This window comes from Hyperoodon ampullatus (assembly GCF_949752795.1).
Source record: "Hyperoodon ampullatus genome assembly, chromosome: 3".
Taxonomy (NCBI): domain Eukaryota; kingdom Metazoa; phylum Chordata; class Mammalia; order Artiodactyla; family Ziphiidae; genus Hyperoodon; species Hyperoodon ampullatus.
In genome coordinates this window covers 117,651,524-117,674,917 of record NC_136916.1, presented here as the reverse complement: position 1 = coordinate 117,674,917, position 23,394 = coordinate 117,651,524, and positions in this window count along the sequence as shown.

Sequence of the window (23,394 nt, the reverse complement as noted above, 5' to 3'; positions counted from 1 at the left end):
TGCCAATATTTTCCCTGTTGGCAGTCTGGGCACCAGTCCTTAAGGGTCCCCTGCCCTTTCTAGTCCAAGAAGTTTATTCTAGGACAAGGCATCACTTGCTAATTGAATTAGCCTCCCTCTTTGTGTTTTGATTCAATGGAGATTACCTCAGGGAATTCAGGGGCTCTTCTGTGACTTTGTTCCTGGGAGGCTAATTCTTCCCCATGGGTTCCAGAAATGATTCCCTTCCCCCCTTCTTATTTCTTGGAAGAGGGATCAACGAGGAATGTGGATCTCAGCGAATACTGCTGGGTGGAGGACGGAACACAAATGAAGGGTTGGCTTTAAAATGAGGACTGCAAGGGGAAGAGTTTCCAGCTGTCCCACAGGGTGGTGAGTGAGGGCTCATCTTCACTTAGGAAAACTGCTTTTTAAGAATGCCATGGTAGTTGGGAAAGTACTATAATGCAATAGTACCAGATTTAAGAAAACCCTGGAGACTGACTGAAGAATTTAGAGATTCTGAGACCCCAATAATCCCAGAATATCTGTGAATATTCTTACACCTCTGTCTGAAAGAAAAAATGGGCAAGCTTGACTGGCTATCACAGAAGTGTGTGTGTGTGTGTGTGTGTGTGTGTGTGTGTGTGAGTGTGAGAGAGAGAGAGAGAGAGAGAGACCATTTCAGCTTCAAGATCTGAACCAGTGGCTCACAACTGTAGTATCTGAGAAGTATCTGGAGTATCCAGGGAACCTAAGAAAAAAGTGATATAGATACAAATAAATGTAGGCTCCATCCTTTGAGATTCAGATCCTGGTGAGAGCCTTGCATCCTTCCTCTTTGAAAAGCTCCCCAGGAGATTAGGATGCCCAGTGAGGCTGAGAATCACTAGTCTAAGCAAAAACAGGCACTGGAGGCCCTCATCATAATATCTTTGGCTTTTGTGGTTTTTGTACCCTGCTGAGTGTCAATCAGCTGCATGCCGAACTGTAGTGACAAGGTGTCGGACAGGTTGATTGCATATATAGAGTATAGTCATCACTTTCTTGGGTCTGTAAATTCTCTGCTCAGGGTTTATTCCTAAAATAGTGCTACTTTTGACCAAAATACTGCTAACACCAGCAAAGGTAGAACTCTGTCTTAAGTAATGCATTTAATCTCTTTGTGAGGTCATTTAGCTCCTCTGGATAGCTCGGGCCCTATAAAAACATTTCATTTGACATAATGGAGACATCTGAGAGGCCACAATTTCAGTGATTTTTGTTGTTCTTGTTGTTTGTTTGATCATGAACTATTTCTTGAGACAAGAGCTTAATAGACGGCATCAATTTTTTTTTAACTTGAAAAGGTGATGCCTACTATAATAGACCAGGAAGATTAATCCTGTGGTTTAGTCCCACATCAGCCAACTTGCTTTAGCATCACACAGACACAGCCCAGTTGTGAGCCACTGGTGTCCCCGTCACCCAGTCCCACACGCACATAGTCTCTCCTCTTCAATTCACCAGACACGATCTTCAGAATTGGCTTCTTTGAACCCCTTTGCATCATGTCACTTCTCTCTCAGGAACTTCCAGGGGCTTCCTGCTGTCAATCATTTTAGATCTAAATTCATCTATCCAGGCCAGCCTTCTAACCCTCACAGTGACCACCATTTTTTATTGCTCCTCGACATAGACATCTCTCCCTCCTCACCAGGCCAAGAACTCTTATTTATGCTTAATGCAGGACGATACTCTGCCTAGACCTTGGTATCCTTCCTACTTCTCCCTTGAACTTGCATGGCTGTGGTCAACAGGGCTGGAGCTTTGTTTCTAGGGCCCATTTTGACTCCACCCCAGAAACAGTTGCTCTGTGCCATGGCCGAATGAACCACCCCCCACCTTTCCTCTATTTGATGCTGGCAATGTCCATTTGGGCCCCAAGAAGTTCCCTGCTCCCATCTGAGTCCTCCCCCAAAGCATAGCTCAGACTCACACCTTCAAAGAAACTTTCCTGTGATTAACTTCATGTCATGTTTGCATGTATGGACTAGCCTGCCTGCACTGTTTGCATTAACTTTACGTGGTCCTAGATTGTGGTCTCTGCCATACCCCGCATCACTAGCTGGATTGTAACTCCTACAGAGCAAGCATTTTGCCTTAGGCTACCTCTGTATCTCTCTAAAGTTTGGTGAACGTAAGCCAGAACAGCTGATGCTCTTTTTTTTTTTTTTTTTTTTAATTTATTTATTTATTTTTTTATTAGTTTCTGCTTTATAACAAAGTGAATCAGTCATACATACACATCTGTTCCCACATCCCTTCCCTATTGCGTCTCCCTCCCTCCCACCCTCCCTATCCCACCCCTCCAGGCGGTCACAAAGCACCGAGCTGATCTCCCTGTGCTCTGCGGCTGCTTCCCACTATCTATCCACCTTACGTTTGGTAGTGTATATGTGTCCATGCCTCTCTCTCACTTTGTCACAGCTTACCCTTCACCCTCCCCATATCCTCAAGTCCGTTCTCAAGTAGGTCTGTGTCTTTATTCCCGTTTTACCCCTAGGTTCTTTATGACTTTTTTTTTTTTTTTAATTCCATATATATGTGATGCTCTTGTGAGGACAGTGGCCTGCAGGCCCTGACTAGAGTGAGCTCTTGGGTGCTTTTGGTCAGCTTTTGGATGCCCCCCCACTTCCCCTGGCCTGTGAGAACATAGGAGCCCTGTACCCCTCTGAGGTGAAGCAGAGAAAGACAGAGCACACCAGCCAGATGCAGGCAGTGGTGGAAAAGCCTGCAGCAGCACAGTTCGAGCTATTCCCTGCACAGGCCTCGCTGCAGGGGAGGCTCCCATCCACTCTCTCCCCCCTCCTCCACTTCCTTCCTGTTTCTTAGCCAAATTCACTTCCCATACTTGGAAGGAGAAGGAGAAAGAAAGGAGATTGTTTTCTGCTACCCACAGGACATTCATACAAAGCGAGCCTCATTAGACTTGGTATCTGAGCTCATTTGATTTGTCACACCCCTGAATTCGACAGGACTCAGGATTCTCTGATTCAGTAAGGGCTTTGGGGCAGCTTTCTACGTGGTATCAGACTTTTGGATAAACCTCAGCCCCAAGTCTGTCTGGGTTGGCTAGGGTACTCTGTTCACACCAGCCACAATTTTAATCCTCTCTACTGCTTTCCTTGAAGAAAGAAGTGGACTTCTTCCTACCTCAGCCCTTCATGTTGGTCTTTCAGGACTTTGGGGTCTTAGTAATGATAACACCACCTTTCTCCAAGGAACCAGCTCAGGCTGCTACTTACTAGTGTTCCAAAGTCAATAAAACTTCACGGTACTCTGTAAGGTAGGCACATGATTCCCTTATTTTACAGAAATGGAAGGGAGGCAGGGAGTAGTTGTCAGGACACTTGTTGGGGCCAGAGGGGAATAATAATCTGCCCTTTGTCTCTCATATCTTGTCTTAATTTTTAAAACTAAATTATTCTATGAAATCATCTCAAACTGATCTTCAAGTACCCTGCTAGATGCACTCAGCTTGTCAAATGTTAAAAAGAAGAGTATGTTCTCTATTTTTATGACGTGACTTAACATCGACTTATATACACTACCAAATGTAAAATAGATAGCTAGTGGGAAGCAGCCGCAGAGCACAGGGAGATCAGCTCGGTGCTTTGTGACCACCTAGAGGGGTGGGATAGGGAGGGTGGGAGGGAGATGCAAGAGGGAGGGGATATGGGGATATATGTATATGTATAGCTGATTCACTTTGATGTAAAGCAGAAACTAACACACCATCGTAAAGCAATTATACTCTAATAAAGATGTTACTAAATAAATAAATAAATAATTTTAAAAAGAATAACAAAAGTCCACTACCCAGTCATTTCTGATTCAATCAGGTAAACTGGGAGGCTGTGAATTTTTAAGGAAAGTGTCAACAGCTTTCAGCAGGTTGCAAAAATCGTTAAACATTTCTCAGCCTTGCCATTCTTTCTCCATTAACTCTTCACTAACTCCCGGTCCTCATCCCCCTTTTTTTAAAGAGGTAGGTTGACCACCATTAATGTAAAAAGTAAGGATGTAGAGCAGGACTTTGGGGAAAAGGTCTGTATTCTGAACCAGTTAGATGAAGCTTCCTTAGACTGGGGGTTAAACACTGAACCAAATCATACAATCCAATACAGTTACCCTAAAACCTAGCTGCTGCCTCAGGGTTCTTAATGTTGGTGGGGAAGGGGGCATGGGGGATGGGCAACATCTTTCTTTTCTCCCTTCCTGCGCTGAAGAGTAACTACTTTTGTTACTTGCTCTTGCTTTGTCCTCATGTTGCTATTTAATACTATTCACATCAATCAAGGTTCTTGAACACACTGGTAATAAGTACTCTGAAGCAATTTTCCACTGTTTCTAGGATACTGCTTCCTGGTTCCGTGACCATGAGGATGCCACCTTCTCCAGGTCACACATACACACCTGCTTGCTGATCTTTAACCCAACACAGACCCTCCTGACCACAGCTCCAACACATGAGAAACAGATCTGAATAATTACCCCTTCTCACTTCAAATATAACGTTTGCACTTTCAGGTAACTGGGGAGAATGTGACGATGTGCCCTTTAAAATAAGTCTCTTTGTAAGAGAAAACAACAACAAACTTACCTGGAAGATGCAGCGACAAAAAATGAAGACAAATAATTTAAAACGCTTGTCCACTCCACTTGGGGTATAGTTTTGATTTGAGAAAACAAAGGTTTTGTGAAATAAGAAAAATATCCCTTCCACCTAGTGGCTTCCTAGGATATTGCCATTATGGGTGCCTTAAACCTGGCCACAATTTTGAGCCATGGTGGGTTAGGAAAGTTAGCCTGGGAAGCTACACTGTGGGCAGCACAGAGGCGTTTGCTCCGCAGAGGGCCATACCCACATGGCAGGATTTGTGAGCTGTGGAGTTTTGTCGGGAGAATCAAACTGTTTGGCTGACAGGGTCACATTTTTTTCTACCCTTACCAGGGAATGTCATTCAGGTGACTGAGACTATTATCAGTGTTAAATTTATTAACTGTATTTATTAAATATAGAAGAATTTAAAAGAATATTTACTCCTAATGACCCAGATACTGACAGTAGAATCAGCTAGGGTCCACTTTTAGGACCTTAGAAAGAAAATTAGAGAAAAAATATGGATAAATTCTAGAGTTATTTTTTTAAAATGAGGGTATGCATAGTGTAGAAATAATAACAAATCTCCCTAATACACATATAAAAATTGCATTCTGCCCAACAGCAGTGAAACTGAAGACATTGGAAACAACGTAATCGCTCACTCGCAGCTTCATCTTATTTTTCTACCCTTGTTATCCCTTTGCTTCTACTTCCTTATTTATTTTACTTTTGATCTTGGGGCATACATATGTCTATCACCTCAAATTATTTCTTAGAACAAGTAAGGTATACTTAAAATAAACAGGGTTCATGCTGCTGATGACTTCAGAACTAATGTGAGAAACTTGACATTTCAGTAAGAATATCTCTTACAATACACCTCTGGAATTTACCATTGAAGTGGTTTCCTACCAGAGTGAAGGCAAGCAGGCTTCTCAGATCATGCGAGTAACCTAAGACAGCTGCTGTATCATGCTCTTGTGTTTTTCTTTATACACTATACAGCAAAATGTCAGGTGTGAGGTACTGGTTGACAATAAATCATTAATTTGCATTCACATCACTTCATGGCATTTCTGCTCAGAACCATAACATTTGTTATTATTTTATGGTTGGGTCTCAAGGAATCTAAATGCAAAGCGTGGTGATACACTTTATTCTGAAATGGTTTACAAAACGTGTCCAGCAGATTTTGTAGTTCCCCTAATGCTTACTGTACTCAAATTCTGAATAAATTCCTAGAGAACAGAAAAAAAGGTGTGGTGATAGAAGGCAAGTGATAAATGGTTTTTAGAAGGACAGCAATCCCTTATTTGATTGAGATTGCTGAACTTAAGTAAGCTTCAGTTACAAAATAGTGTAAAAGGGGGTTTAAGATTTAAGTGAGTAGAATTGAGTAAGATTTTAGAATAATGCCAATGAATATGTTATATCTATATGTATAATTATAAATACCAATAAAATGTCTTCTGTGATACTTGCAAGGCTTGGAAAAAGGAAATAATAATAATAGCCATATATAAGTGGCAGTTATCAGTTTACAAGATACTTTCTACATTTATTATCTATTTTGATTATTGTGTCCTCTTTGTGAAATAGGTTTTATTTTATTTTATTGTTAAATTTTCTTTTATTTATTTATTTATTTATTGGCTGTGTTAGGTCTTCATTGCTGTGCGCAGGTTTTCTCTAGTTGTGGCGAGCGGGGGCTACTCTTCGTTGCAGTGCACGGGCTTCTTATTGCAGTGGCTTATCTTGTTGTGGAGCACGGGCTCTAGGCTCATGGGCTTCAGTAGTTGTGGCTCACTGGCTCTAGAGCGCAGGCTCAGTAGTTGTGGTGCACGGGCTTAGTTGCTGTGCGGCATGTGGGGTCTTCCCGGACCAGGGATCGAACCTATGTCCCCTGCATTGGAAGGTGGATTCTTAACCACTGCGCCACCAGGGAAGTCCTGTGAAATAGGTTTTATTGACTTTGTTTTAAAATTGGGAGAACTGGGCTCGGAGAGGCCGAATGACTTGCCCAAGGTCATACAGTTAATTAATCATTGAGCAGGATCTCAGGCAGGGTAGATACTAAAATCTCCCTCATACAGATGAGAAAAAGTGCTCCAGAAACACTTGCCCGAGGCCATGGGGATTGTGATCAGTGGAGGCAGATCTAAGAAGCAGCCTTTCCCTTTGGGCTGCTTTTCCCTTTCCGTCAGTGTGGTGCAAAAAAAAAAAAAGACCTATCACATTTGGGTTTGTGAGGCTCTTTGGAGGCAGATCAGCGACACGCATTGCCTCTGCCATAGGGGTCACTTTGTTGCTCAGCTCTCCTGGTGCCCTGCTTTCTCTCTGTGCTTCTTCTTGAGGTTCCCCAGTGCTGTTGCCTGTGCTGCCAGGACTGGTGGGTTGATGGTGGAGAGGAGCCCAGGCCACATGCCACCTCTGTGACTCTGCTGTTCTCACCATCCCTCTCATGGTCCACACAGACTTTACTCTGACCTTTTCCTCGGGTCATCTCTCCCTTGTGCCTTTTCAGTGATATCAGCTCCTGACAATACAAAACAGCTCATTCTATTTGTATTTCTTACTATAAATTTGAGAGAGAGAGAGAGAATCTAATGAGCCTAGTTCATCTTTTTTTTTATTGAAGTATAGTTGACTTATCAATACAATGTTGTGTTAACTTCTGCTATACAGCAAAGTGATTCTGTTATACATATATTTTTTTTTATATTCTTTTCTATTATAGTTTATTATAAGATATCGAATATAGTTCCCTGTGCTGTACAGTAGGACCTTGTTTACCTATTTTATACATAGTAGCATGTATCTGCTAATCCCAAACACCTAATTTATTGCCCCCCACAAATCTTTCCCCTTTGGTAACCATAAGTTTGTTTTCTATGTCTGTGACTCTATTTCTCTATGTAAATAAGTTCATTTGTATAATTTTTTTTAAGATTCTGCATGTAAGTGATATCATATGATATTTGTCTTTCTCTGTCTGACTTACTTCACTTAGTATGATAATCTCTAGGTCCATCCATGTTGCTGCAAATGACATTATTTCATTCTTTTTTATGGCTGAGTAATATTCCTGTGTGTGTGTGTGTATACATCTCCTGTATTCATTCATCTGTCGATGGACACTTAGGTTGGACCATGTCTTGCCTATTGTAAATAGTGCTGCTATGTAGTTTGTCTTTTTTAAACAGGAACATATCATGGATTACTGATATGAGTGGGCTGCCTTGGACTAGGTGCCACTGCTGGTCCATCAGTTGTGAGATAATCATAGGATCTATGAAGAACAAATCTCCCTAGGGCAGGGCTATGGGGAGGGCAGTTTTTCTCAAAGTGGGATGTAGGTATGGCAGGTATTTTGAGATGTGGTCTGTCTAGACCTGTCCAAAGGAGAGAGACTTATAGTAATTACCACTAAGTTTACAGGGATGAGGGGTCATTCTGGTTGAGGTGGGGCTGGGAGACTTCACAAGGACAAAGGAGTTTGGTTTGGATTTTTTTAAATTAATTTATTTATTTTTGGCAGTGTTGGGTCTTTGTTGCTGCGCATGGGCTTTCTCTAGTTGTGGCGAGCGGGGGCTACTCGTCATTGCGGTGCGCGTGTTTCTCACTGCGTGGCTTCTCTTGTTGTGGAACACAGGCTCCAGGCGCACGGGCTTCAGTAGTTGCAGCACACCTGCGCCACCAGGGGAACCTTCCTGGATCGTTTTTTTATTTTTGGTTGTGTTGGGTCTTTGTTGCTGCACGCAGGCTTTCTCTAGTTGCGGCAAGTTGGGGCTACTCTTTGTTCTCATTGCGGTGGCTTCTCTTGTTGTGGAACACGGGCTCTAGGTGCGCGGGCTTCAGTAGTTGTGGCACATGGGCTCAGTAGCTGTGGCTCGCAGGCTCTAGAGAGCAGGCTCAGTAGTTGTGGGCTTCAGTAGTTGTGGTGCATGGGCTTAGTTGCTCTGCGGCATGTGGGACCTTCTGGGAACAGGGCTGGAACCTGTGTCCCCTGCATTGGCAGGCGGATTCTTAACCACTGAGACACCAGGGAAGTCCCTGGATTGCATCTTGATGTATAGATTTTAGCTGGCCTAGGAAGGAGAAGGCTGAAAGGGGGGTGTTATAGACAGAGGAAACAGTGCATGCAAAGGCACAGAGACTTGGCTTGAGAAAGCACAGCATTCTGGGGAAGAGCGAATTGTCCTGTGTGGCTGAAATGCCAGGTCTGTGGAGAAGCATAGTGAGAAATGAGGCTGGAAAGTTAGGGAGGGTGAGATTTGTGATTCTCGGCTCAAGGCAGTGTTACCCCACAAGGAGCATTAGGAAATCTTTTTTTTTTTTTAATGGTTATTAGGCATCGTTACTGGCATTTAGTAAGTGGGACTAGGAATAAGAAGGACATTGTGCACAAAGAAGAAAAATGTTTTGTCCCAATGCCAATAGGGCCTTCATTGAGAAACACTAGGCTAGATCGTGAAGGACCTTCAAAGTCATGCCAAGGAATTTGGATTTTAGTCCCAAGAAAGACGGTGATGAGAATAAGGAGTCTGGAGTGGCTTCCAGATTTTTGGTTGGACGGTTGGGTGGAAGGTAGTTCCAATCACTGAGGTTGGGATGATGGGGAGGAGGGAGCAGAGGTGACAGATGGTAGGAAAGAAGATGAACTCATGTTGCACATGTCACAGACCTGTGTTGCCCAGGAGTCAGTGGGAGTCAGTGCCTAGAGAGGTTGGAGGAGAGATGTTGACTTGGAAGCCCTCAAAGCATCAGAGACAGGTAAATTCATGGCATGCATGAGGTCATCCCTGGTGAGTGTGAATTTTGGATTGTTCAAGGTCAATTTTTAATCTCAGGAAGATTTTCCTGCTTCCTATTCAGTGTGTTCACAGAGAACGCCGTTTAAAATTAATTTCAACCTAAGTAAAATATAATTAGGAAGACAAACTTGCTGCCAAAAATAAAATGAACTCCAGAATGAAATGTGAAATTGATATTAGCTCACTTATCTGATAGGTTTATATGATGCTTTTATCTTTCTTGATTCTACAAAACCTGGTAAGTTAGGGTGGGAAATATTTTAGGGATTTCTTTTTTAGTAACAGAAAAAGAAACAAAAGTTTTGTCTTCCTTTTCCTTCTTAGGACTCTCTCTCATTTAGCCTTCCTGATTTGGACTCTGAGTGTCTCTAGTCCCTCATGTAGTTAATATTTTTCTGACATACTACAAAGGGAAGTCTTCATTTGGTTAGAAGGAATATACCAGGACACAAACTTCTTTTATGCTCCCTCTTGGCACAGAAATTACATTTACCCACTATTGTTAGGCTGAAGCATGCCTGCCCAGATAGAATGTGCATTGTATGATTCTTTTATTATCTGGTGATTTAAATCTTAAGTTTCAGTGGAGAAAATCAAGCAGCCAGAATTATTGGCATGTTAACCTATAGAGAGTAGAGTCATTGGGAAGATAATCTATAGATGTTATTTTCAATAACAATAGCATTCTGTTCCTCACCACTTCTACAATCACCTAGAAGTTCTTGGGAAGAATCCCATTACTACAGTTCACACTAACTTTGATTTTTCAGATTGCTTTACACTAAGTTGATTCAGATTGTATCACTGGGTTCAAATAGACTGAAGTCATGACTGTTTCCAAGGACAATATTTGTCCTGACTCTGTGTCCTCCCTGGGGAGGGTGTGGACACAGAGATTGATTAGGAGCTTTTACTTTTCTGAGATGACCTGCCTTGAGATTCAGTTCACTGTCAAAGCAAAAGGTGTATTTGTATTTGACAGAACAGAATATCCTTACTCCAAGTTCTTGCTAAAGGAAGTAACTTGGAACACTCAGTGGACAGATTCTTATTAAGAACTTAAACTTTATTGTTCATAAAAACAATATTCATAACAAAAAAAACAACACAATCAAAAATGGGCAGAAGACCTAAGTAGACATTTCTCCAAAAAAGATATACGGATGGCCAACAGGGACATGAAAAGATGCTCAACATCACTAATTATTAGAGAAATGCAAATAAAAACTACAGTGAGGTATCACCTCACACAAGTCAGAATTGCCATCATTAAAAAATCTACAAATAACAAATGCTGGAGGGGATGTGGAAAAAAGGGAACCCTCCTAGCTATTGGTGGAAGTGTAAATTGATACAGCCACTATGGAGAACAGTATGGAGGTTCCTTAAAAAACTAAAAACAGAGTTACCATATGATCCAGCAATCCCACTCCTGGGCATATATCCAGAGAAAACTCTAATTCAAAAAGATACATGCACCCCTATGTTCACAACAGCACTATTCACAATAGCCAAGACATGGAAACAACCTAAATGTCCATCGACAGATGAATGGATAAAGAAGATGTGGTATATATATACAATGGAATACTACTCAGGCATAAAAAACAATGAAATAATGTCATTTGCAGCAACATGGATCAACCTAGAGATTTTCATACTAAGTGAAGTAAGTCAGAAAGGGAAAGACAAATACCATATTATATCACTTACATGTGGAATCTAAAGTATGACACAAATGAACTTATCTATGAAACAGACTCACAGACATAGAGAAAGTCATGGTTGCCGAGGGTGAGGGGGCTTGGGAGAGGGATGGCTTGGGAGTTTGGGATTATCAGATGAAAACTAGTATATATAGAATGGATAAACAACAAGGTCCTACTGTATAGTACAGGGAACTATATTCAATATCCTGTGATAAACCATAATGGAAAAGAATATGAAAAAGAGTACATATGTATATGTATAACTGAATCCTTTTGCTGTACAGCAGAAGTTAACATAACATTGTAAATCAACTATACTTCAATAGAATAAATTTAAAAAATTTTTAATGAAAAACAATATTCACATACAGTTGCCTGAAGATATACAGTACATAGTTTCCCTAGATGATTGTTTCCCAAAGTGTCATCTTTAAATTTCCCTTAAATGTAAACAGCTATTATATGATGAAAGGATCAAATTATTATTTTGGTAAAATTCTGGGTTACAATTTCTTTACTGAAGGACTTCTTAGAGCACTTAGTATATGTTAATGTATATATAAATAGCCAAAAAAGATAGGTCTAATATGAGTATGCAATATTTCCCAAATGTACTTGACCACAGAGATCTTTGTTTTAGATCATATCACAGGGAGTAATCATGTTCCTCAGAACACACCTTATTCTAGATATTCTAAATTTTATCCTTGGATCAAATCAGTTCATCAGAATTCTGGGTACTTGGCTATTATTCTGGTCTCCCTGTCACAGAATTACTTTAAATTTACTGTATGTGATTAGCCTATATTGAAGGACATTATAAAAAATAGACCTACAGAACCTACTGTTATATCTATTACAGGGAAATCCTGGAACATGTTGTCTGTAGCCCAGCCAGGAACTCTTTATGAGACTGCTTAGAGACATTTCTTTTAAGCCAACACAGGGATGGTTGTGCTTCATCTGAGTAACTTTTCTTTTTAAATCCTATAGGCACTATCAATTTTGTAACTGAGTTTTTTCCTTTGCTTTGACTGCTAGGGAGTTCAGAGTGAAATTTGCAGCCCACCTTGAACAATGCTACATGACTCTATGGTATGTACCTTGTACAGATTTTATCTTGCTTTACATATGATTTCTTCCCCATAATTTCCACTTAGTTGATTTCCAAATTGAAAAATACAGTTCATTCACTTTTTTCAACAAATATTTATTTAGCCCCTTTTATGGGACAAGCACGGGTCTTGGTGTTAGAAATACAATGGTAAAAATGATATCTATGGTCTTTGCTCTTGAGATCTTACAGTCTACAGGTGGATATAGACTAGTAAATATACAACACACCATATCCAATGTGATAAGGACTTGATGGGAAGTATAAGAGGGATATCTAACCCCCGTGGAGAGATCAGAAACACCGTTAAAGATACTACATACAACCATCAGAAATAAGTTTCTTCAAGCATGTTGGCCTACAAACTGCTTTGAACCCTTCCTTTATCCTGTGGTCAAACACCTTGGTGCCCATCCCCTATCCTACCTTGCATACAAGTGTGGAACCCTAGTGCTTCATTGCTAAGCTGGTCCCTCCTGTTTTGGTGCTTGGGCCAATGCCTGCCCTCATTTCCTGGTGGGAGATTCTGCAAAGTCCCATTGCTAAACATACCTAGCCTTGGATATTCTGTTTCCAACAACCCACTGTCTGGAGGCCCTTCCATATCCAATGAACTAGACATAGCCAAAGAGAGAGTAAAGGAGGGAGAAGAAGACACACATTTTGGACATACCTGCATTTAGGGGGAAGAAGGAAGATTAAAGAAGGATCCAGAGGAGTAGCCATCACAGAGACAGGAAGCCCAGAGTGGCTCAGGGTCATGGAAGCCTTGGGACGAGAAAATTCTTAAATGTATCCGATGCTACAGAGAATCCAGGAAGGTTAAAAGTTGTTATGCAGCCATTGGATTTGGTGATGTGAAAGGCAATGACAACCTCCAAAGAGCAATTTTAGCTGAGTGGTGAGGATGCAAAGAGCTAAGTATTATACAATCCAATGTGATTTGGGTGGTGAAGCAGTAGAAACAAGTATGGGCTAGCTTCTTAACAATTTGGGGAGTAGAGGGAAAGCAAGAGGTAGGGTGGTTCCTTAAAGGAATAGCAGGGTCAGGAGAAGGTTGATGCTGTTTTGAATGACCAAATGCTTCACCCATATATATCTTTCATCACTAAAGACTGACGAAATGTAGTTATGCCACGGTTGCTGGGCACTGGGATAATGCATACAGTCAACATTCTGAAAGGCTTCTTGAAACAGCACTTGAATCATAACCTAAATTTTTAGGAGGGGCAGTGATTTCTTATCCACCGTATCTTGATCAAACTTCAGATAGCCTTAACCTAATATTTGAAAAGGGAATAGTTTAAACTCATTTGTTGAGTTGTTCCTTTGCAGTGGGGTAATAGCCAAACAGTGACAACCAAACAGAATTTTGCAAGCAGAGCACCTCTGCTGGCAGCAGCAGCCCAGGGTGGCCGCTGTTCTGGATGAAAGGCATGGACACTGAGAAACCAGAGGGGAGGCTTGAAGGGTGAGGGCGAGGATGGTCCCCAAAGTCTTCTTAGACTGTATGTTTAGAATATAGTGCAGTAGTTTAGGGAATAGTGCAGTGGAGCCAAGAACTTCCTGGTGACTTCTACACACACACACACACACACACACACACACACACACACACACACACACACACACACACACACACACACACACACACACACACACACACACACACACACACACACACACACACACACACACACACACACACACACACACACACACACACACACACACACACACACACCCCTGTACTACTGGTCTACCTCCCTGTGTGCCTGCTGAGGCTCAAGCTTGCCCACATTCTAAAATCATTCTGCTTCCAGGGAGGATGCAGACAAAAGGCCCTGAAATATTTCTCCAGATTCTTTGCTTGACTGCCTCTAAGGGTGTGCTGCCCAGATAATTCCTGACCCCTTGGTTCCCTCTTATCTACTCCTTTATTGATGAGTCCTGGCTTCCTCCCATCCCCACTGTAGATGTTTTCCCTATAGGGGCTTGTTTCCTCCATTGCTTGTCCCTGGAGCCCAGTTCCCAATCTGTCAGTTCACCCATCACCCTTGCCCTGCCTGTCTCTCCAAGAATCAGGACTAGCTCGTTGTGCCAGGGAAATGCTAATAATAATGGCAGCTAACTTTTGTGAACGTTTACTATGTGCCATGCACTGTTCTAAGTGCTTTACATGAATTATTTCATGTTATCATCTTAACAACTCTTTGAGTGATGGGTTTATAGATAAGGAAGCAGGCACACACAGTTTAAGCAGCTTGTCCAGGAGACACATCTAAGTTTCAGAGCTGAGTCTGGCTTCAGAGTCTGTGTTCTTAACCCTTATATAATATTGCCTCATCTACTAATTTACATGAAAAGGACCAGGAGCACAGACAATTTGTCTATGCTCCTAGGGATCAGAAGCCCAAGCAGATTCTGGGTATTAGAAGCACTGAAATCCAGGCCTACAATCTGAGTAACAGGCCCAAGACCTCAGTAGACAGAGGGAAGCTCCTCTCCATCCTAGGCCAATAGGGCTAGGCTTTCCAAAAGAAAGCCCAACCAGGGGAATGTTAGGCAGGGCTGGAGAATGAAGAAGCACCCAGTGGGGCAGGAAAGCAGGGGAGAGATTAGTGCTATATCTGCCCAATACAATGCTGGTATCTACATTTGAAGCCCTATCATGAGTTGACTTGTATCCCTCCCCAAAGATGTTAAAGTCCTGGTCCTCAGTACCTGTGAATGTGACCTTATTTGAAAATAGGGTCTTTGCATATAATCAAGTAAGAATGAGGTTATCAGAGTAAGCCCCAATCCAGTATGACTTTGTGCTTTACAAATGGGAAATTTAGACCCAGAGACAGACACATACAAAGAGAACTCCACACGAACATGAAAGCAGAGATTGGGGTGATGTACCTACAAACCAAGGAAAGCCAAAGATGGCCAGCAACCCAGCAGAAGCTGGGAGAGAGCCATGGAACAATTTCTCCCTCACAGCCCTCAGACGGAACCGATCCTGCCGACAAGAACTGTGAAACAATTAATTTCTGTTGTTTAAGCCACCTAGCATGTGGTGCTTTGTTACAGTAGGCACAGATAACTAATACAAAACCTAATGCCAAGATCCCAACTCCGTCCCCAACTTAGGTATGGCTGAAAGGTCTGGGGCTGTGAATCACACTTCCAAGTCATAAAACTCTCTCAGGGACCCCTCCTTTCCATGATGGAGACCCATCATGAAGAATATCTCTAAGCAAGATGGGAAGGGAAAAGAAAGGAAATTTGTGAGGGTCTACAGCCTTTCAGAAAGGAGGTGCATGTGAAGGCAGTATTTTCATACTTAACACGAACTCAACTGGTATTGTGCCAGCCATCAGCTGGTAGGTCCTGGCATCTGTCTCCAGCAACACAGATCTGCGACACTCTCATTTAAAGAAATAAACACATTGCTTACAAATCAGCATATATCAATATCCTGCATTGGACTAGTTAGGATGGGCTGTGTGTCATTCTAGAGGAGAGGTCTGATCTTCATGCACACCTCCATCACCCAAACTGAAATTTTCAAGACATGTAGAGAATTGGGAAATAGATTTCCATCCCCAGGAATTAGCAGTCATGGAAAAGCCTGGTGAAATAAAAGTAAGAAAGGTTGGTGCTTTATTTTGAAAATCTCTATACCACTTGCAAGGCTACATTATAAAGATTGGAGCTTTTTCACACAAGTGACTTGCCTTCTGACCTCTGTAGCTGCTTTTTCCACTCTTCTAAGACCTTGGAGTATGTAGGGCCAGACCTGTAGGGTTAGTCTTAGCAGAACACAATGATTCAGCTCTTCTTTGTAGGAGAATGTCTCCAAGCCATCGATTTGTGAATGTGTGCCATTATGTGGGAATCTGAACAAAATGGGACACTGGAAACCACAAGTGTATCAGTATCTATTAGGGGTTTTAGAAATCTCACTGGGTACTGCTGTCATACCACCCTCTAAGGTCTGCACATGTTCTGGGCACAGTGATATTAAAGCTCAAAATGCTGAAACTCCCAGCCTGGGTGGTTATATGCCAACAAGCTTCATAAGCTGATAAGTAATCAGCTCAAATCAAGTTGGGGTTCACAGTATCAAATCTAGTTTTCTCTGGGACATAGGAAACAATCTTGAATCTGGTCTAGTCAAAAGACATCTAGGCCTTCCTTTTCTTTTAGCTAATAAAAATTTACCACTTACATATACATATAATAGTAACCAGAGCATATATTTCTTCTAGTGGAAAGAAGACTGCCAGAGATTCAGGAGACCTGGATCTTTGTTCTGAAGGTAAGATCCTGGGCAATTCCATCTCTCTGGGCCTCTCTCCTCATTTGTAAAAGGTGGACTTGTACCCATTAACCTCAGGGGTAACCTCTAATTCTACAGTTTTGTCTCTAATACCAAAATATTCATATGATTGAACAAATAATATGTTTTTTTAGAGTATCCTCAAGTAATCATTTTTGAAATTAGAAAGATCAAAATTATTGCTATCGTAATGGAAAACATTCACTCCACTTTTTCTTATTATCACTTTGTGACTTAATTTAGATTATGAGCATCTTGTTATAAATTATCTAAGGGACTATTAATAGTGAATAAAAATTCTAATAGTAATATAATGATGCAGTATGGTTCAATACCCATAATCATCAAATTAACATCTGTTTGGCAGCTGTCAGTGGATGTGAATTGGGAGTGGAGAGAGAGAGGAGAGGGCATAATCACCCAGGTTGGGTCCAATCCCTTGTCTCAGTTGTTTTTGTAATTCCAGTGGAGCTTCTGCAATATTCCTGCCCAGAACTGCACTGTCATTTTTGTAGGTATTGCCCAAATGGCTGCCTTGCTCCATCCCAGAAGAGAAAATGTTTCACCAAAGATCAAAATATCAATCTTTATCTACAAAGTCCACAGCAACATTTTCTCTATTATTATTATTAATATTATTATTATTGAAAATTAAAGGTGCAATATTAAATGTTTTCAGCAGTGGAAGCGATAGAACTTTTACCTTTTTACAAAGGGAGGAACACAATATGGCTCTGATTCCCTGCCAACTGCGTAGGACAGCCAAGGCTTTCAATGAATGGACTTTCCGCTAACAAGCTCTTAAAAGGTTGTATGCTTGGCCCTTAGCCTTTAAGCATGGTGAACATTTGCCATGGATAGCAGCCTTGAAAACCCTGTAGCCCATAACAAAAGGATATTTTCCCCCTTTTACAGGGTCAAACCTATGCTGTATACTTCCCCGTCAGCCCTGGCACCACAGACAAGTTCCTTTCATAGTGCAGCATATATGAAGCCTATAATTATCAGCTGCAGGTAGTGGCCACCTGCTCAGGGAATACACAGAAATGGAAAAAATGTGGAAGAATCTGTAGTAAGAATTCTCCATTTGAATTGGCCCTGAGTAGGCCCTGCCTCTGAGGGTTTTAGAAAACATATGACTTTTAATCAGCCTCCTTTTGCTTACTGAACTGGCAATTTCAGAGTCAAAAGGTAATCATACACAGACAGTTATGGCTTCAAGAACTTTCCTAACGAATTCAGCCAGGACAAGGCTCCATCAAATTTTATAGTACCCTATTCCCTGGGCTCACTGCACGCTACTTTCAGAGCTGTGATGTATTTGTTTGGTATTAATTTTGGTGTTTGATTATGTAGGAGGTGCTACTGTGCACTGCCCAGGTCCCCCTTGAGGTCCGAGGTAGTTATTCTCTCAGCTGCCAGGACTGTTCCCTGCTGAAGATCCGTAGCTGAGTCCCTCCCCAGGAGTTGCCGTCAGCCTAAGGAAGGCACCTCAGACAGGTCACAGCCCTTCCCTCTGGTAGTCCTTATCCAGTGATTGGTCTGTGCAGGGATAGAAGGCCCACCCTCTGTCTCAGTTCTGGAATGCTTGGAATAGCCACTCCAGGTTCAAAGCTCCCCAGGGGATCTGCTCAAGTCTGCTGTGACTGAATTAAGTTCAAACTCTCCTTCTGCCCTATCCAGCCTCCCTCACTCCCTTACAGGTTTTGTTACTGATCACATTCTCCAAATAAACTACCTGCATGCAACCTAAGGTAGATTTAGAAGATCTTTTTTTTAATGTTTAAAGTCTGTCTTAAAAGAAAAACATAAAAATTCAGATTACTGAACAGACATTATAATGACTAGCTCAGATTTAGGCTCCTGGAATGAAAGGGCCTAGCTATCCGTTGGCAGCTGCCGTGATCCTAGTCAGGAATAACCTGGGACTCAGCGAATCCACTGGAATTTGTCTACAACTCTTAGAATTGGTGAAAGCTGATCGTTAGTTTCACATTGCTCCTATCATTTTTAGCCACTTTAAGCTTTCTAAAATCAGGCTTAAAATATTCTCTAGATGAAATCCCATCTGCTACAAGAGCTGCCATTTACCCAGCTCCCAGGATGCCAAGTAAATGGATCTGAATGTCTAGAAGGCCTAAAGTCATGTCCAATCCATTCTGATCTCAGGGTGGGGGACAGGGAGTGTCAACCCTTGGTCATCTCCAAGCCAAAGAAAACTGAGAAGGCCGGCCACTTCTAGGGATGCCCTTGGGGATTTATTCTACCCTAGGATGTGCTTAAGGTGACAAAGCTAGCAAAGTTCTCAGATTCCCTGAGAACTGGTTCCAACTTTTCTCAAGTCACTTGTGTTGGGAGCTCTGTGGGGCTGGGTTGGGGCAGGTTATCTGTTCTCCAAGACTAGCGTTGGGAATGTGGACAGCCTGAGTTAAGAGCAAGACAGTCGACCGGGGCATAGGTGGCCTGTAGGGCAAGAGTAAGGTTAAGGCCTCTGAGTAACCTGAGGTCAACACAAGAGAGCAAGGGAGAAGGGGATGTTCGGATTGCCTCAATCACAAGGAGGTAACGCTGGATCCATAATTAGAGAGCGTGGGAACAAAGCTGATGTATAGGCTTTAGAATCAGAGTTGCATTCAAACCCCATGTGAGTTCAGCACCTTTAGACAAATGACTTAACTTCCCTTAACCTAAGCTTTCTTCTCTGTGAAATGAAAATACTATAATAACCACTTATAGGGTGGTCCTAGAGATTAAATGAGGTAACAGGCAAAAAAGTGCTTCCTACAGCTCCTGGCACATAGTAGTGGATCCATAAATTTGCAGTTGCATTATAATTATTAAGGTTAGTAAGGGAGAAGAAGATTTCCTAGAGACCACAGAGTGGGGAGAAACCAGCTGTCAGGTGAGAAAAGTTTCTGCCTCAGCTGGAGTGATGACCTCAGGGCCTTGGGTGAGGAAGTCCCTTCTCCAAGGACTAGGAACCGTGAAGCACCAAGAGGTGATGGGGTGAGTACAGCCTGAGGGCCAAGCAGGAAGGACCTTACTTGAACCATGAGATGGAAGTCACCAACAAGAAACGACTAGTTCTTCCTTGGGATGGCGAGGTAGAGGACAACTTTAAAAATGGTTTGTTTGGAAGAGGCATGATTTTTGCTTATGTTAGATTGCTTAAAACTGTTTGAAAATCGAATTTAAATACTAACAACTGCAAACGCTGATGTAAGAGGAAAATGTTATTTTTAACACATACACTCACCCACCATCTTTGAAAGGCTTGTGTCTACTATGGGCCCTGATAGGTGTGAGCATGGAAGTTTGGAGAAATAAGCCAGGGAATGGCTAAATTGTTCTGTGTGATATAGGGAGGAAGCTTGTGAGGTTGAAGCACACTGGGGAAGAAAGAACCTCAGGGAGTAAATGTGTCTGATCAGGAATGCTAAGTAGTCTACCCTTCCCTAATATTGCTACAAAATCTTTGTGGAAATCAGCACTGCCCACTTATGCCTGGGTTGTGAATGAATCTCTTTAGGGGGAATGTAAAGTGCTGAGCTCTTTGTTAATATTGGTGAAAGGTGAAAACAGAGACTGCATCTGGGGAAGCTGTCATTGAGTTTCCTGAGATTCTCTGTTGTGACTGTACATCCATGCCTTAAATCAGGCCACCTTGAGAGTCTGCTTCTTTGACTGAAGGTGCATCAGGTAGAAGGTTTAGGGGAAGCAATGCCCTTGAGGCTATTCATTCAAGCAACAGATATTTACTGAGCACTTCCATGTGCTGTGCTGGGTGCTATGCACAATGTTAACAGAAATGTGGTCTTTGTTATCAAAAAACTCTCAGTCTAATCAGGAAGAAGGATAAGAAACAGTGTGACAAGTGATGTGATGGGAGTATGCAGAATGTGCTATGGGAGTACAGAAGAATGGTGCCAGAAAAGACTCTAGAACAAAGGTCAAGCTCATTTGCTGATGAGCAAATCATTTATGAGTAAAACATTTCGTTGGAAAATATAAGTATTGCCTTATGGTGAGTTGACCATCCAAAAAGAAGCAACTGAGACACAACCTTTCAGAGCAGAGGTAGAAGTACCTGAATATTATTCTTTTGGCCTCCTGGTTTCACTTTTTTCCCCACACATCTTGTGTCATGGTTTCTGTATTTTGTTTCCAGAGGAAACTGGCCCAGCAAAAAACCCTTTAAAATAGTATAGAATTGGTGGGTTTTCAAAAGCAGGTTAAAAGGAAAGAGGTGATTAATTGATAAGCTAGGAATAGACTCTTTAGAGTACAATGAAGCATGTAGACAAATAGACTTCATAATGAGCTTGCTTCCTTACTATTATTTTAAATAATAGAATTTGCATAAACCCAGAGCAGAAGTATTTATGAACAAAGAAATGTATGTATTTTGGATGCATTAATTTTATATAGAGCTCTGTTATTCAGTAAGAAAAGGGAGGAGACTAAATTAATGAGACATTTTATAATTAACATAGTAAAATTTGTATATTTCAGATGAGTAGTGTCTTTGATACATAAGTTTGAGAAGGTATATATTTATTTTAGCATTTCTGAAACTGCTCAAAATGTTTTTGAGATTTTCCTTAGAGTCAGTTGGAGTTTAAACCAAGAAACCAGCAATGTGATATTACACTACTTAGAGGCAGTGGTATAGTAGAAAGAATCAGAAAGACCCAAGTTCCAATCCTGGCTCTGCCATTTGCTAACTATGTAACCTTGAAAAAGTTTAGCCTCTCTATTGCACCTTTCTCATCTCTCAAATGGGAATAATAATGTCAAAATATTCAGAATTTCTAGGAGTGATGAGATAATGCAAGTTTTTATCACTGTGGTTGGCACATAGTTGGCAGCTGCTCAATAAATCTTCCTTCTCCTCCTCACTTATTGTAAGGTTTTATTCTGACCAAAAATATTTTCAGGCAACTTATTTATCATTCTTAAATGTTAAATCTTTGCCTTTTTGAGGATCTGTAAAGAATATGCTATCAATTCCACTTTCTAGAAATACTCAAACAATGTACAAATTAATATTTATAAGGATATCAGTTATAGATTGCTCATAAGACTGAAAAATTATAAAAACAGCCCAGTGTTTGTCAGTAGAAGGTAGCTTAAATAAATTATGGTGCGTCTATACAGTGAATGGCTATGCAGTTATAGATGAATGCTAAGTCTATGCCAACATGGAAAGATACCTAAGAGAGCTATTTCTCAAGCAAGTTGTTGAATACTGTGTATAATATGGTCCCCTTCCTGTTAAAATATGTATGTAAACACATATATTTAAAAAACCTTGGAAGGATATGCCTCAAAGTAACAGTATTTGGTGGTTGGTGGTTGTGGGAGACTTTCATTTTTTAATTGCATATTTGTGTAATATTGAATTGTTTACCATGAGTATGTACAGGTATTACTTTTGTAGTTAGAAAACAAGAGAAAAAGAGGGGTGAGGGGGTTATTACCTCCAGATTCTGAAGAAAAGGCCAGTAAAAGGGAATTATAAAATATTTTAAGCAATGGCTACATTCAGAAGTTACTGCTTGGCTTTGGGAGTCCAATGCTCGTTTGGAGAGCATATGGATCCTGGTATATTGTGAAAGAATCAAGCCTGCCCATATGAAGCCATACCTAATGTTATGACTACTACACTACTCTAGTTTCATACTATCACTACATATACAATACATACATACATATTACATGCATACTATAGTTATACCTTCTAGGTAAGACAGCCAGTGCTGTGCGATTCGGGGGTCCTTGGGTAGGCCTCTCTGCCAATACCTCCCTTACTGGCTTGTTAGGATGCCAGATATTCCATTATTAAGTGTTTTAATTTCTTCAGGTTAAGGGATTATCTAATATTAAAATTCTGCACTAAGGACCCTTCTTATGTGTTCCCACAGCATGCTGTATACCTGTGTCAGATGGTTTATATTGATTTTAATTGTCTATTTCCTATTTGCCCCAAAGACTCAGCTCCTCCTAGAAAGAACCATGTATTGACAGCTCTGTTCCCCAGTGCATTCCACAATGCTGCACACAGAGGGCTCTCAGTATGTTCATTCGTTGAATGAACGCTCCTAGGAAAGTCATCACATAAAGGCTGAACCTGTTGTTTCTACTGCAACTATTGTGAAGTTGAATTGAGGAAATATATGTGAAGGCATTTTGTAAACTATTAATTACTACACAAATGCACATGATTATTGTTACTGGCAAATTATTTTTCTCAGATAATTTTGGAGGGGTATATATATATATATATATATATATATATATATATATATATATATAACAAGCAAATGTAAATGATTTTTATTAGGTTCCTCTTGTTCTAACATTTTCATAATACATGCCCTTTTATTTTATTTATTTGTTTATTTTAACATCTTTATTGGAGTATAATTGCTTTACAAAGGTGTGTTAGTTTCTGCTGTATTACAAAGTGAATCAGCTGTATGTATACATATATCCCCATATCTCCTCCCTCTTGCGTCTCCCTCCCACCCTCCCTATCCCACCCCTCTAGGTGGTCACAAAGCACCAAGCTGATCTCCCTGTGCTATGCGGCTGCTTCCCACTAGCTATCTATTTTACATTTGGTAATATATATATGTCCATGCCACTCTCTCACTTCGTCCCAGCTTACCCTTCCCCCTCCCTGTGTCCTCAAGTCCATTCTCTATGTCTGCGTCTTTATTCCTGTCCTGTCCCTAGGTTCATCAGAACTTTTATTTTTTTAGAGTCCATATATATGTGTTAGCATACAGTATTTGTTT